This window comes from Bombus terrestris, chromosome 2, assembly GCF_910591885.1.
Source record: "Bombus terrestris chromosome 2, iyBomTerr1.2, whole genome shotgun sequence".
In the NCBI taxonomy this organism is placed as follows: Eukaryota; Metazoa; Arthropoda; class Insecta; order Hymenoptera; family Apidae; genus Bombus; species Bombus terrestris.
The window spans coordinates 11898265-11915700 of record NC_063270.1 but is presented as its reverse complement, the minus strand read 5'-3'; positions in this window follow the sequence as shown (position 1 = coordinate 11915700).

Here is a 17436-nt window from a genome sequence, read left to right as displayed (position 1 = left end):
CAGGCTCGCGCACGCCGGACAAACTTTCCTGTATATAACGTGAAATCGAGGACAGTCGCGGCGGTCCGGCGTTTGTCTTCGCGAGACAACGATCGCCGATAAAAACCTCCACCTTCTCCACCTCCATCTCCTTCTCTTTCTCACTCCGCCCTTAAACGTCCCCTCTAAAGACACGGAAGGCAACGGAACAATGAGACAGCCGCGGTGGCAATCGAATAAAACGATATGGAGCGTGGAGCATACGATCGAAACGCGATAACCAAACATCTACTTTTGTTTGCACTCCTTTGGAAAGTGGGAAGAGCTTCCGCCAAGGTGGAATAAGTGCATCCTTAATTAACCCGCGGATCTGCCGATAAAAGGATAATAGGTAGAACAGTGTGCATCTATTTCCTTCGCTCAGTAGCTCACGGTGTTTGTCTACGGTCAGACTTTTCTTTCGTTGGCAGTCGTTAGCGTTGGATTTCATCGACGCGTGAAGATATACCGTCTCCGACCATCTACACACGCTCGAACCGAATCGCACGTCGCGTCGCTGCGATGCTAGAACACGGCTATAATTTCACCGTTTCTTCAGCTCCCACGGAATAGCAATTACCCTCTATCGAGACATCTCTAAATTGCTCTCGGATTGCGCACTTACTCGAAGAAACGGTAACTCCTCCAAAGAAAAAAATGCGAGCACTATTTTGCGAGCATACAGCCGGAGCTCGAGCTACCTCTTGTACCCGGTAAACGTTCGATCGTCAAAAGTCGAAGAGCGGACGCGGAGTATTTTATACGGAGCACGTTTAAAATTCACCGCGGTCAACTCTATCCCATAAACGCGGAACGTAACGGCGGCTATATTATCGGGGAAATTACGTGCGATGCATGTACGCGGCCAGAACCAAATGAAATTGTGCGAACAACAACGACTAAGAATTTCCACCGCGTTTCCGCGTCCTTGCTGCAGGGGGGGGGGGGGCGCTCGCGACGTCCACACCGTGACGCTCCTAAATCCTCCAGGCATTTTTTTTTGCCCGCGGCACGAAACGACGTGGGCGGTTGCATAAAGTAGGTAGCCTGTACTTATCTACACAGCGCGCACAAACGGCCACGGTTACAACGACCTACGGGCTCGTACTTATGTTAAATTACAGGTGGACACACGCGCCACGGCCATTAGTTTTCTCTCCTATGCACGCTTAGTTTCTGTCGGTCTTGCAAGCTGCTTCGTCTACCGTTTACGCGAATATTTCATCGATTTATAGGTAACTCTTGCGTGTAAAAGATAAAAAGAGAGAGAGAGAGAGAAAGATAAGGCAAAAACAGAAAAAACGAGACTGACTATAATCAACTGGCTATTGAAACAAATAGCCGACGATTTAACTGTCGAGGATCGAGCGACTATTAGATTCTTTGAAAGACAAATGATGACGAATCGAACGATAGTCGAACGATAATCGCGCATTCTCTGTTCGACTGATAATAGCGCACGACAGAAAAGATCAGAAGCAGTTTCGGCAGGAAAACTGCGTTTAAGTAAAGTATTGACGATGGATCGGCAAATAAGTAATACACGTTCTGGCCTGAACATCTCTCGTGACTGTGTTCTCTCTCTCAAAGACCTTCGGACGAACGCGTAGGTACACATGCGTGCGAATGCACCACAGTCCGATTACCTGTCTTGTAACACCTGATCGCCTCTTGCCGCCCTCGTCCTCCAAGATATGCTCGCCTCCCTTTCAGTCCGGTGAAATTCTTCGGTTTCGCGCGCCACCATGAACAATTCATCGTCAATGAGTTCGCGGTCTGTCCTCGAGTTGCTTCCATCATCGATCTCCTTCTCACGGTTTCTCCTCGCGGACGGAGACCGCATTTTCGAACGGAAAGAACGGCGAGGAAAGAAAACGAATGGTAGCACCGATCAGACAAAGAACGAGACAGCGGGTAAGGAGAAAGCAAGAAGAAAGACGAACGATCGAGGAACAAGAGCGAGAGAAACGATGGGAGGCAGCGCGAAGAATTGAAAGAAGTTATGAAAATAAGGAGAAGCCGGAAGGGGGCGTATGATAAGCGCATGCGACGATCGACACGCAACACAACCACTCTAATTTTAGATCTTGTCACTCTGACGCCAGCTGCTGTGCCCCTCCCCGCCTATTACGCGCGTTTACGCACACTTACGCGCCGTACCGTCGCTTCAACTCGCCTCGACTCGCCCCGACTCGCCTCCGATCGCTTTGTTTCCCGCTCGCTGGCCAATACTCGCCTGCATATGTCGCACTCCGCGTTGCCTTGGGAATTGTTTCGATCGCCTCTTCTCTTCGTGTTCCAGCAATGTATGCGAGAATTATGCACGATTCCTTCGAAAGTGATAGACAATGGATAGCATGGATTTCGTTTTGAAAAGAAACGGTTACTCGATAATACCATACTCTTTCTCTTTCAAAGTTACCGATAATTGAAATGTAGAATGTAGTTGGCTATTCTATGATGCTGTATAAATTACTTACTAGAAAAATGTAGGTTTTTCTGCTGCAGCCGCAAAGCGGTTAGTTCCGCGGTAGCTGGATTGACACCCTTGGACGCGAGCACCACGCACGCAGTCAGTCGCGCACGCATAGGCCGCGCAGCATGCGTGAGCTGGACACTTACCAGGCTATTACCAACAGAACGATCCTACAGGATGCACGGTGCACACACGGTCGTGCCGCGGGTCCGCGTAGGTACTAATTGCCCGTCCATATGTTTTCCGCGAACCTTCGACTCGCTTGATTTCACGCGAGCCTATTGTGAGCGGAACACCCGACCGAGGGAAAGCCGAGTCTTCTTCAAAAAATTGATTATACCCTTTGCCTGGATAAACGTCCAGGTTGTTCGCGCAAGAAGTTGCAAGCGCGGATACCGATTCATCCTGCCGAACCGGATGCACCTCGCAATTCGTGACTATCGTCTCGTGAAACGATCCTCGGAGAATGACTTTTCTAGAAAAATTCGCCTCGTCATAATTGACAGTCCCCTGGTGCATTCCGGTTTCGTGATTCAGACATCGGCGGACATGCAATGCCATCGACTTTCGCGATCCAAGCGCCAGGTGTTTATCAATGGACAATTGAATCGGCGGTTCTCAAAGTTATCCTGCTAAAGTGCGAGACAGAATCGATACAAATGGCACGACCAACGAAACTTGTTCTAACAGTATCTGTATAAATAGCTACCACGCTATAAACAGCACGAGCGAAGTACACATATGTCTTTTACGAAATTATACGAATTATCAGCGTCTAGCTAGCTTATCAACGAGATAGCTACCGTGGTGAACAATTTCATCAACGAACTACCATTCAACGACCACTTTTTCTTTTAATCTTATTAGACTCGCGCGTACGATGTACGTATCTAATAGGATGATGCCTCTCATCGGTTCTTAGGGATAATAAAAAATGTTAAATACGATAGTCTCTCTGTAAAGTGTCACCAAAGTTATCTTGGGACATAAAAGTACAGTCTAGTGAGTCTTAAAAGAGTTAACCATCCATTTACGCTTTATGGAATCAAACGCATGTATTAATATTCGCAGTAATAATGCAGTTAACGTTTTAACGATTTTCGACATACGCGGAAATTGATAGAGGAAAATAGGCTGAGATACGCGTTCCTTCGACAAAAACGCAGTTGATATTCGAACGATCTACCTATCCGCGAAAAGAGCTCATCGTGCAAATCCATCTCTTTAGTCTCCCAATTCGAGAGAAAGAAGAGAAGGAAGAAATGGAGAAATCAAGGAACACAAGCAACGGGGAAGGTCTTCGTGAAAAGAAGAGCGTAATTTAGAATAGCATCGCGATGCATAGGCTAGGTCAAGCCGATCGAGATAATGACTGATGCGAGGGGCATCGTACACCAGATATATCTCGGTTGGATGTACACCTAACGGGCACGTTGATGAGAGAATGGAGGGACGGATGATATCTTCGGTTAAGTTCCATGGCAATCGGGAATGGAAAGAAGCCGCACTCGTTGGACCTTCACTTCCTCTCATTGTTTCACCCTACTCCGGTCGTTTCTCCTTCTCACCCTTTCTGTTCAAACAGCTCCGATCCTTCTTTTCATCCGTTCTGCTGGTTTCTGCTCCATTCTCCCTCTCCTTCTTTCTTTCTCGCTTTCTTTCTCTTTGATCGGAGCTTTCTCGACTCCACTTAATTCGCCGAGCTCTCCCGAGTTGGCCGTGTACTTTGAGGAACGAAGGAGCTGCCGGCAACAATATAACATCCGATTAGCTCATTATACGGAGATCGACAGATCGATAAATTCGACGCGCCGGATCTGGGCCGAGTACGCGCGATTATTTTACGCGATTTTTGCCGGTACGATGACTCGACCCGCCGTGATATCCGCTGCCAGCGTTGCGTGTAGGCAAAGATTAGAGATACCATTTAGCAGGACGGAAAGCGTCATCGTTAATAGATAGTTAACCGTTCGACGAAACGCTTCCTCGCTCGACCAGCTACCTTCGGAAGAATTCCATCGAGTAAAAACTTTTCGATGGTTCGTCAAAAAGTAGTCGCTAACGAACAGGATATCGCCTAATCGACCGCTACCAATTCCTACACGCTAATCCGTTCCACGGAATCGATTTAACAAGAAATCGATTTAAGGACAGGGTGAAAAAAGAGCGTCGCGTGGTTTCCTTTTAATCTAAATTCCCGAAATCGTGCGGCGTGACGCCCGTTACGAGAGAGATCGTGGCGAAAAAAGTTGGCAACAACGATACAACGTCCGATTAGGTTATTATACGGAGATCGGAGCGATAAATTCGGAGTGGCGGGTCGACGAGAGCCGAGGATACGCAGCTGGTCGTCCATGGTCGCAGAGAAAACGATAAGGGGACTCGTAATGTACGATCGCGATCTTCGCCACCTTCTTCGTTGCTCGTGGTAACATCTGGCCGCGGTTTCGACGCTTACCGACCAACAACCGCAAGTATTTGGTGCCGCGTGCGCCCGGTAGGCACCCAATTCGGCAGGTGATATCGGCTCCCTGCCCGCGGACCGGAAGCGAAGGTGGAGAGATTCTGGACACGCCGATACATCGTCGATGTTATGATTTATCGGGAGCACCGGTTCCCCTTTGAGCACGCTAAAAACGGCCTTCAATCTGTTCGCTTCGAGCCACCTTTTCGATCGGCTGGTTCCCCATGTTCGCCTTTCCCTTTTCATAAACGGTTCTTCGATCATGTCGATCTTTTTTCGAACGACTTGCGGTATCATTTGTAAAAAGACTTAATTGATGAAACGAATGGTACGGAGAAACTTCCACCCAGTGGATCTTATATGTTTGAACGTTTCGTGAATTGGATACATAACCCTTGGTAGTCCACTGTTGAATTGGAATCGACGTTCTATTTCACTCGAGACTTTTTATCGTTTTGTTTCAACGTAACATTGTAGTAGGTAACAATGAAACGAATTTATCCAAGCATATACCTAGGTAAATTAACAAATCTTTATAGAGGTGCAAGATACAACTGTTATGGCGATATTTTAACGTTGTAACGAGCAATTCTGGAGGTTGCGAAGAGATTAAGAGAATACGTGTTCCGCCTCGGAAACAAATTAACAACGTGCTGATCTTGAAACTGCTTCTCCGTAAAGAAAAGAAAATATGATTGTTTTCTTTTCCTTGCAGTCTTCGTGCGTTAATTTAATAAAGATACGTCAATTCACATATGCGCTGTTGGTTGAAAAAATATAAAGACGCGTTCGAATTCTAACCAACTTTCGAAAATACCGTATTGACTATAAACTAATTAGGATTAAATATCAAATGTTGTTTGGACCGCAAAGGGTTAGCGCGCCCGATAAGAAGGAAGTCGTGCAGCTTAGGATTAACAGAAGGGAAGAATACGGCGGCTACCGTTTCCTGGGATTATCTCGGGAATCTCATAATCCGTACGATCGAGTCACGTAAATTTACGAAAGTTCCTTCTGGTTTTAACACGCGAGGCATTCTCGCGTCAAGAGGCCACGAAACGAATAAACGGGCTATCGATCATACAGATTAACGCAACACACGTGTCTACGAGTAACTGCGCTCTAACTAAGAACGTTTTTCCTCCTCCTCAGTTTTTTCTATGTCTTATTTTCTTGCATAGCTGCATTACGTGGCGCACGCGCTCGCTTAGACACGCATTAGCCATAGTTGCAATTCACCCGATTAAATTTTTATCCGCGTCCACCGCGCCTGCGGCTTTTTAACTCGCCCCGCGCTGCGCCAACTGATTACCCTGTTTACCACTCACTGCATGCGAGCTACACAATTGCATAAATAACGACGATCGTGCACGCTAATTAAAATTCGTTCGGAAAAGTCAGGGACGATGTCGGGAACGTAAAACTGCCAACCACGATCGATTCTTTTAACAATCCATCGTTTTTACCAGTTTCCACGGGTAGGCGAGTTCCTGTTTCTAGAGTGATATGATCGAGGGCATGTACAGTGGCTCACGAGAAATTTCTTAGAGGCTCATAGAAACTTCTTACGAATATATTACGCGTAAACTTTTTTAAACTTCATTAGCATATCACAGAGGTATTTAAACAGCCGATTATTCATTGTATCGATAGGTTTCGATATTCAGTAGTTACCATTCATTAGCGCTAATAACGTATTTTATGATAGCTAATCGTACTATATATGGTACTAGTTTTTCTGCTAAATATATGTTTTCGGTAAATACCTTGTAACTTCTACATACATTTTTAAATTGATTTTTTAAGCCACAGCAATCGGGATACAACTTACGTAACAAATATACGAAACTTTTCTCTACGAAAAATGTTCAAACACTCTCGTAATCCGTTGTATATTCAGCGGGGATCACGAAGGAGGATCAACAAGCTGCTGGGATCAGACACAAGACAATCGGTTAATTATACACGAGTCATCTTCGTCGCATCCGATATCCTATTACATTATTAAATTGTTTATCGATGTTTTAATCGGCAGTAGGAGGCATTTGCATACGCAATAAGTGGAAACGACTCCTAATTACACCGTCGACGCTTCAACAACACGATTTTACCTTACCTCTAAAATGTACAAACAATCTAAAAAATGACGGGATTCGTTTCTTTTTTCTTTTTTAAGTTGCATGTAATACATAATATCCGATCAGAGCAACGCGAAATCGTTAAAAAATTATCTTCAAGAAGTGGCTGGCAATTTTTCAAGCATGAAAGACGACCAAATCGCGCGCTCGCGCATAGTAGCAAAGAGAAACTGTGGCGTGGCATCGAGAAGCGATGAATTAAAGTCTCGCAGGGCCAAAGCTGAGGCCCACGGGAGAACGAGTGAAGAATCCCGGCGTGACGGCCCACCTGTTTTGTCCACCCGTTCGCTCGTCCATCCGTCTGTGGCCCGGTTGCGCCCCAGTTGGCACAGGTGTTCCTTTAACTCGGCTCCGTTCTCCTTGTCCATCTCGTTTCATCGTAGCCGTCCCTCTTTTTATTTCAAGGTGGTCTCTGTCGCTCTCGTCCGTGTCGATCCCCTCGTGTCCTCTGTTCATTACGGAGCGCCACCGGGACCGAGAGTAAGCGCATTGAATTCAAGAGAGAAGAAGATGGACGTCGGTGAAAATGACGGATCGGCAAGGAGTTACGAAGTGACAGCCTCGGACGGATGGACGGATAAGCTGGGCTCGGTGAGGCAACGTGTGAGCACCGTTCGTGTAGATAGAGCTCGTGTACTGGAACGAGGATCGATAGAAAGATCGATGTATGCATAAGCATACCGTAATGAAAGGGTGGAAATATTTGTTGAGCGCGGCTCACGGCAAACGGTGTTCGTTATCGGGCCCTAACTATTAGAGGAAATTAATTCATAAGTAGATCCGCGCGTTGCTCCGCTTACGGCGTTGTATTGTTTATCTACAAATCGCGCGTTAAACGTGGGACGCGGCACGCATAGGTATGCAAAACGAACGGCGGAATTCATTAGATCGCGGACCCGGTTTTTCATCGACGAGCGTCTTTGAGACCGACCACGAGAAACAGATGGACACGAGCGAAGCGGATCGCGTACGTACGCACGACCCGCGAATAAAGAGACCGCCTGCGTGCAAGCATCTGTCCGGACGTGTCGAGCCTACGCGTCGAGACGATATATCGTCGAGGACGCAGACGTTATTCTGGAAAGCGGAGAGAAGCGATGCACGGTTTATTAATTAATAGGTTTCGTCCGACCGGATATACCAACACACAGTTCTTGAAGTAATTTCTTCGTATAAATGTGTGCCTTTTTTTCGTTCAGGGAACGATAAAAAAGTATACGATTATTTAGCGTAAGAAGTCGCAGAACGTATCACAGGATACGACTGTGTTTCAAGAGAAAAATGCTTACGAGGTTGATCTACTCGTTACCTTACCATCCTTTCGATCGAACCGATTTCAAAGAAACCACTGATCGAACAACAACGCCGAGGGCCAACCTTGCAGCCCCGCTGATCAAAAGAAGAATCGACTGCAGGAATTTATCGCCGCGTCTGCCACGCGAACGCATCTGTCCCCCTTCAGCCAGTCTTTATTACATCGTAAGAACATAAGAAATCTCTCCACGGATATTAGCTTGGCCATATCTCTTCTCCATGGTACGCATCCACGCACCAAAAAAACATCAGGCCTGTATCCTTTGTGCACGCGTTACACGCGTCTATCTTCTCTTTGTACACAGAGAATCTCGTTATGGAATCAGGCGAAAGAATTGAAAAAATTCCTGCCACTTATTGTGGCATGATTCATACTTTATTACAGATCCGAAGATCGCATTCTGAACAGACTTAAATATACCGTTACTCTACTGTGCTTATGTGTCAGATCATAAACGACCGAATCTACTTCGCGTACGCTAGCCATTTTAACCACGCAATTCTTAACATTTTCGCTATGATTGGCGTATACGTCGTATCGCTTCAATTATCTAAGGATGAAAAGTGTTATTGATGCAACTGTTACTGTTTTGCCTCCATACTTTTCGATAAAATGATTTGGAATGACAAGGGAGAACAAAGAATAATAATGTACTGGAACAAACATTATCACTTAAAATAAACCTAAACAATAATAGCTGTATTTTCTAATAAATGTATGTACCCTTTAACCAAACGATCCCTTAACCAGAAACTTCTATAATTCTGAAATTAATGAGCTATAGGATAAATCAATTTCAAATATGCAGTTCGATAAATTTTAATCATAAATACGATATAATTTATCTTCATTTATCTTTAAAATTGCTACGTTGCATTTAAAATTACAGAAGATTCACAAATAAAGAAATTATTATATCTAGTGAATGAAATACCTGATCATCTAATCAGTTGAGTATTCATTACCCTTGGTTAACAGATTATTCACTCTAACATAGAAACTTTAGAAAGTCCTCGGAGAACTTACAATTACCATATCGCTGCGTTACTGCAATTATTACGCATAGATATCCATATCATCATAGAATACAGTCATTAGCTTATGACCGCAGAGCTGCATTTTCTTCGCCCTTCCAGGAAAACTACGATCACTGCCATTTTGTTCGCCAAAGTGTTAACCGTGCAATCTCATTAATCGCACCTTGCGTTCCACCAACTACAAGCCACAAACAGCCATAATCTTCGCAAATACACCCACAACGACGAATTAATTAAAATGTCTTCATTCTCTTTTCCATCGCGTCGGATATGCTCCGAAACCGTTTACATAGGTGCGCGTCTGGATGAAAAAAGAAAAAAAAAGAAAAGAAGGAAACGGACGACACGCACGATGGGGCCAGTGAAAGACATTATCGCGATGTTCCGCATAGGTGTATCGAAAAAAAAGGGTTGCGCGGTCGCGGCGCTGAGGCCCGATAGATTTCTACGCGATAAGCGCCTCTGGGCTGGCCCACGAAATTCATATGCATGAGCCCTTATTATATGGTATTAGCTATGCGCACAGGTGGTTGCTTCGGCTAGCTAGAATACGGCCTTCTCGTTTAATATGTAACACCTAAGTATACGAAGCTGCGGCTGCTGATGCTACTTCTTCTGCTTCTGGAGTCCAGCTCGGCTGAGCCGCTCGTGCGTCATTATTAGCCGACGCTGTTGCCTTCGAATTATTTAGGCGCGCGTCAGACTGACAATAGCCGCGTGTTCGGTAAGATTACGAACAGCCGTCGCAGCTTGTTGATCGAACTACATACTAGACGCAGACGTCTGGAGGAAGTTAGGAAAGGGACAAGAAACGTTTAGAAAACGTTTCGGTTATTTAACTCTCAATTGGTATCAGTCGTTCACGTAATATATATTCTTCCATGCTTCTTTTAATTTCCTGCGCCAGAGACAGTTCGCTTCTCAACGGTTGCTTCTAATGCTCTTAAAACCTATGGCTGGTTTTTAGTACGGTTAGTTGCTGATTGATAGTTCAAAAAATGTCAAGCCACCAAGAGTTGTATAGAACTTCAACTTGAAGCTTCGCTGTCCCAGAACATTCGTTGATAAAAGATGCTATCGAAGTAATAAACGTTATCATTGATATTCGCAATCTGTAGCATTAGTTTTCAATTAATCGAAGGCTGCAGTTTGGTTAAGTTTAGACTTCATAGTTCGATGGTGTCGTTTTATCAACGTTCACGATATGTACATAAATTACTCATCGATTTTGTTTTCTTTTGTAAAAATGGAGAAAGAAAGAAGACTATTCTGTCGAAATAAAAATTCGTAGATTTGTATAACCTGTAATACAATTTCAAAAACTTTCACCGCGAAAACCTCAACCGCGCGACAGAGATCCGTCTCCGACTCTCTATAATCAAATGCGAAAAGTTCTCGGAGAGCATCGGGGCTGTTACGCGGGACACGACAGGAAGAAACACGAAGAAGAGAAACTCGCGATTACTAGCAGCAATACGGTCGGTTGCGTTTCACATTTGGCCGTTTCCCGGGTTGAGAAATCGGCATCGACCACGTTTCCATCCGGTCGCAGCCGCGTTGAATCGACTCGCGCGAAACGACTTTCGAGGCAAGTCCGTTTCCATGCTCGCGGGCGCACGAGGGAAAGCGGCTCGTAACGGAAGGGCGGGTCTCGGTCTTTTTGTGCGCCCTGACATTCTTGCAAGTCGAAATGAATGCAACCACGGTGTCCCCTTTGTCCATGTGGTCCGCGAAGCCTTCAATCTTTGCGTGTACTGCTCAGGGTCGGATACGTCGATCCCTGGGAAGACTTTGGCCTCCGAAAACGGGAGATTAAACAGACGTGCAAAGTCATTCCATCGTCCTCTGTCTTTTGTTAACGCTCACGCGGCCAGATGGTCTTGCGTGGAACTAGATTAACGGGCTGATGCGAAACTGCGAACAAAATTTTGTTCCGCCATTTATAAATGAAACTTTTATACGAAATTCCGAAGAGCGATTGTTACTCAATGTCGTGAAAGTTGGAAAAAATTGAAAGATGTTCGTAGCTTTGCTTAACCGGGAAAGTTTAAACGAGCTATTTTGAATAGAAATTTCTTTACTCGCAGATCATTCTATTGCTATTAGTTGATCATTTTATATCAACGTATATAGTTTTATTTTTGTTATATATAGAGCATGCATTTATATAATGCATGCATTTCAAGTACCGAGAAGAATCTAACTGAAATTGAATTATTTTTTCTACGATTTATCTTCAACTGTATCATTACAGAAGCCTCTATCAAATCTCTTAGCTAACAGGTTAATACCTACGTTTGCTGCTATTGATGTACCTTGTATCCTTTCGATTACCTAAGTATCTATATCATGCTACTGACGCAAGATGTTTTTTTGTGCGTATTAGCAAACTAACTTGGAAAGATGAGAAAGGTTATGAACAATTCGTTCGAACAAAGATTATTTCTTAAAATAAGATACGATTCTGATGAAGAAACGTATAAATACCGAAACTGAAGTTGTTCACAACGAACTTGTTAACTCGTTGTTCGAATCGTCTCCTAATCAAGAATTTCTCCGATTTTTTTTCACGATGAAAAACAAATCAATTTCGAATGAATCGATTCTAATTCTTCCAAACGTAGATCGCCCAATACCGTGGATAATCGTGTATTTTAGTAAGGAATCTAAGTAGATTAATTACCACAAGAGAAATAATGAGACAGTGCGTCGCGATCATAGTGAACTATGGATAAATTACAAACGATACGCGTCTGGCACTGACCCAACAAATTAGAAACTAGTACTGTTCGAAACATTAGAATTTTCTCTCGAAAGGAACGAAAAGGAAGTAAGGGAAGAATAGATTCTTGCCCAGAGAAAGTTCGTGAAGGCGATAAAAGTTTCGCGCACTTCCTGGGAAAGGCGTAAACGAGCTAGCGCACCGGTTACACGCTCCTTGCTCTGATGATAATATTTTTCACAGGACGAGTAGGAACAAAGGACGAGGAATGGCCGCGACAGAACAATTAAGCGCCGAATATCGTGCGTTCCATGCAAATACGCGCGGTTCACGCTCTCGTAGCTGCGACCAAGACGTATGTATTTACAACGCGTCGCACAGCTAACTTATGCGAGGGCCGCAATTAGCTTAACCCCCTCGACCGTCGCAAAATTACTTACAATATAGCCGCCGTCTAGAACTATCGGCCCGGTGATCGCATAATTTTACTTAGAATGCCAACGATCCTATCCTTCCATGGTCTAAGAACGCTCGTTTTTATTCCCCGACATACAGCCACCATTTAGGGAGGAGAATTATCGTAATGATCGTTTGAAAAACCTTCTACCATTTAGTATCTTACAGATAAGTTGACGATGAAGTAATTAATACCTAATTACAGAGAACTGGTGGGTCCCCAGAAAATAGTACGAAATAGTACACAATGGCGCATTCGATTAGCTAACTCGATGTGGTGCAGGACATACTGGCGCAAGAATAACTATATATATGTAAAATAGCAATCGCTAATACCAAAGCATCTAACTGCCGTATCACGCATGATACCAAGTAGCATTCAAACAGATTTAGAATCGAACGTTCGACGAAACATACCCGTGAAACGATAATACGAGCAAAAGCAACTAGAGAGGGCGTTCTTCCAATGGCGGCGATACAATGCTCGAGCAGTCCGCTACCAAAGACCAAGTAACGTCGCGTTCAAACGATAAATCGGGAAACGAGACGAACCTGAAGAGATGACAAACGCTGTCAAAAGCGTTGGCGTGTACGAAATCGACGTTACCTTCGTGGTGAGCTCGAAAGAAAAGAAAATGACGGGCCTCGAGAAACGAACGAAGAGGCTGGGAAGCATAGCTGCAAGAGTCGGTTCCCTGGCCGATAGCGTGGTCGTCGCGGCTGGCTACCGCGTCCCGGTCACGGGGACCAATCGTTGGTAGGTCTGCCCCACTGTGGCGACCGGGTCGATCTCCGCCTCTCGGTGACACGCCTTTCCCTGGAAGCAGGCCGACACCGCAAAGGCAACCGGCGAGAGGTAACACAATCCGCCGAGAAGCAGCCCCCAGGAGATCCAGTAAAATCAATAGACCAATGGCTACTTGGACGCGTGCGTACTTAACGCGGATGACGGACATTGCCTCTTTCTACGGGCGGCGGTTCCTGGCGGCGGTTCCTCCCGCCGGAGGCAGGGCACGAAAGGTTTGCGTGGAACTCACCCCTCGTACCCCGCCGCCTTCCGGCGTGGCCTAGGCGAGCAATCGACAGCGCACGAGGAGAACGAGCGAGGGGCAGTTTCGAGCGCGGATACGTGCGAGCAGCAATTTAGCCGAATCATTCCTGTCGCATGATTTATCACCGTCGCCCTTACCACCGTGTATAACGTAATAGTGGTAATAGTGGTGGCTCGTGGACACGAAGTTTCTGCCAGCGTAGGCGAGCCGCGCTCCGACGACCATGCAAAGTGTTCACGATAAATCTTCGTTCATGCTATGTGTAGCGCTGCACGACTCCCCGCGGTCGGAGTAATCGTCGCGATATACGTATATATTTTTCCTTTATTCCCTGCCTCTTATTTCTCGCTTTCTCTTCAACTTCTTGCCTTCTCTTTCTTCCTTGCGGTCTCAAGCCCCGGTTCGTGCGGTTCCCGCGTCGTGCAGGAAGGACACGCCGCGCAGGTCGCGTGGCGCATTGCGTGAAAAACGAACGCGTCCTTAATTAAATTAGTCACGAGCTCCTCGTGCTTGATTGGGTCACCATGATTTTTTTACACACGATAGTTTACCTGGGGTGATTTAGTTTGAGTTACGATAAGGAAAGAAGCAAAAATTAATCTACCGATGTTGAAGATAGGTATACTTGGAAAAATATATTATGCGCTTATAATATGGTTCCTGGCTGGAAGGAAGGCCATCGGAAGGAATATTTTCGTGGTTAACCAAGTTGGTCATATGTACAAATTTATCATTTACAGTTACAAGCCAAAGGAAGAGCAAGTAGAACATATCGCTCGCTTCTCTCGCTATCCATCTTTCCAGCCACGAACAGTATGTTCGATGGTGCGAAGTAAAACATCAAAATTCCTGTTATGTCGCGCTTCCACTTTACAGCCTATCATAACAATACGGATTATTTTTTTAAATAATCGTTTCGATATATCCATTTTTACGTCAATAATTTGCAACTTGTTAAAACTTGATCATCGTTTTTATGCTGCATACCGTGACTGCTAAACTCTCGAGAAAATATCAATATGAAAATATAATAAACAGGTATCGTGTTCCAAACGCAAAATAAATACAACGACTCGTCGTCAATGGATCAGCGATTTCATAAACTTTTAGCCGATAAATATTCTCGATGCAAAAAGTGCTTCATTAAATCAATTAAACAATCGACTAGACTAAATTTGTTAACGATGATCGTCGACGAGCCACGTTCCCAAATTTGAACGTGACTAATCATCGATCTTCTCTAAATATGATGTCGTGCTCTCTGGAAATATGAACTCGTTCAGTAGGTTTGACAATGCTTCGGGCGAAGTAAAATGCCCTGGAGATCTGGTTTTCAAACTGCTAATAAAATTTGAAAACGTTTCATTTCGCTTGACGCGATAGAAACGCGTTTCTAAGACGAAAGGGCGTTCGTCAGGCTTTTGAATAGTTGTTGTTCCAGAGACTTCCAGAGGGATCATTCGTCTTGGAGCCCTCGAGGCGAGCAAAGAGGCAGTTTAGTGGTCAATAACTAAATTACTGTGACCACATCGTTTAGCAGATTTGGCGAGGTACGAGCGAGGCGGCCAAAAACAGGCGAACCACAACAACCGAAACCTAACAGGATTTTTCTGGCACAATGAAGGCAGTGAGAGTCACGCAGCTATCGGTTCGCACATTCCTCCGCCGTTCTACCGAAGAACGGGAACTATTCCACTGAAAATTGAATTTTATTTCACTCGCTAATAAAAAGTAATATATTGGGTTGGCAACTAAGTGATTGCGGATTTTGTCATTACCACCTGATGACTTACTTGGCAATCACTTAGTTGCCAACCCAATAGGTCATTTTCAATTAGACAATTATCTTATTCGTCAACCTTCGTGAATCCAAGCCTCGATATCGACGCTAAAATATCTTAATACATATCTTGTAAAAATATACATTGTATATTCTTTTTTAGGTTCGCTTTTTATGATAAAAAAATGTAACCATTTTCACTGGCAAATCGGAGAAAAACTTACGCACTAAGGAATTAAATTCGCTGCTCCTTTGATGCATAGATGTAGTAACTGCCAATCTTTAGTCCATAATGTAAAGACAACAGTTCAAGTACAACAGACCACGATTCATTTTTTCAACACAATTGAATATTTGAACGTCCCCGTAAGAAATGTCAACCATAACTTGATCACGATCGATCGAGGGCGTTAAGTAACCTTTTGCTTCGCTTTCGCGATCTACGCTTAACCGGGATGCGAGTTTACACTGTAGGCGAACCTATCGGTTAAACGTTGAATAAAAAATGAGCTGCCATAAACTATGAAAAAGCTGAAGTTCGTAGCGATTGATGTATCCATACCTTTGTAATTCGTACCGTGAAGCACAGTGCTTTTATAGCAATCTTTAAACTCTGGTATCACACGGCGAGGGAACTTCCGAACCTTTAAATTTCTTGGCTCGTTTAAATATTAATTGGTTAATTTATTAATTTATTGCCTGAACTATCTGACATGCTACTTACGTTGCCTGGATGTTCATATCTATAGATGCAACTATTATTTAGCAGACGACAGGACCGAGGTAGAAAAGTACGACGTTTTAAGATCGATACTCCAGAACTTGTTCCTGAGGGGTAGCTAGGCATCGATCTGTTGTTATGTACCTTGCTCTGTCGAGAGAACCGCACGCGAGGAGTCTCCGTTGCAAGAAAGAATTTGCATCGGGCTCGTTGCCTACCTTCTTCCTTTCCGCCAGTTCGATTTGCACGCGTGACTCACGCTCGTGAACATACTTCGAAGGTAAATCTCTTTTGTAGCCTTTATCGTCCTAAAAATACAACCGAATACCAAAATTGTTCGCGATCAGATGCCAATTTACTCTTAAACACCAGTTCGACTCGGGTTTCTTCGCTCGAACGCTTCTTGACTCTTCTGAGCGTTCATTCAGGCCATTTTCGACCGAATAACATGTTTCCGTTGTTGGAGAATTTCTCGAGTTTGAGGAAAATACGCAAATATCTTCGATGACGTGCATGATCTCGTTTCAATTATATGCGATAGATTGAATACCGATGTAACATGAACGGGTAGCTCCGCTTTCAGCTAATTTCAGTCAATTAAAAACCAACTAAAAATTAAATGTCAAACGTGCCATAAATTCGTAGTCAACTAATTCGTAGATACTAAGCTTTCTTTCCCTTTCGACAAATACGATTTAATTTACTGTCAGTATAACGAACTTTTACCAAAATGATCGCGTCGACAGCAGCGAAATCAGCATAATTTTGCAAGAAAAGCTCGTATACGTCACAAGATGATCGATTGTTTTCGTTTCCTTGACGTAGCTACTTGGAAAGAATTTAAGTGGCAGCGGAGTGCGTGCACGCAACCAAATGAAATTGATGATCCGCACTTAGCAGAGACACTGGCCCGAGAAACCTTCGCGTGAGTCCTCGATAGTAACCGAGGAATTACATACCTAGCAAATTGTTTTTTCTTCGGTTTATACGGATCTTCGCGTCCAGCACCACCTTCAGCGTGCAAAACATACTTCCAACGATCTTCGAAATGATCCTTCATTTTTTCTGTTCGCCATGTTATTGAACTATTACGGTGTCTTTCGATTACCGACACCTCACGTAAGAGGAAAAACTGGCTAAACAGTACCTGCGTTTCGCTAAATCGAGCTAGAGTCGAACTAAATGTACGAAGAACAGGAAACGCTCGCATTCGCCACGCAAACGTCCCGCGTTTCCAGCGTATCCGCTACACCGCTG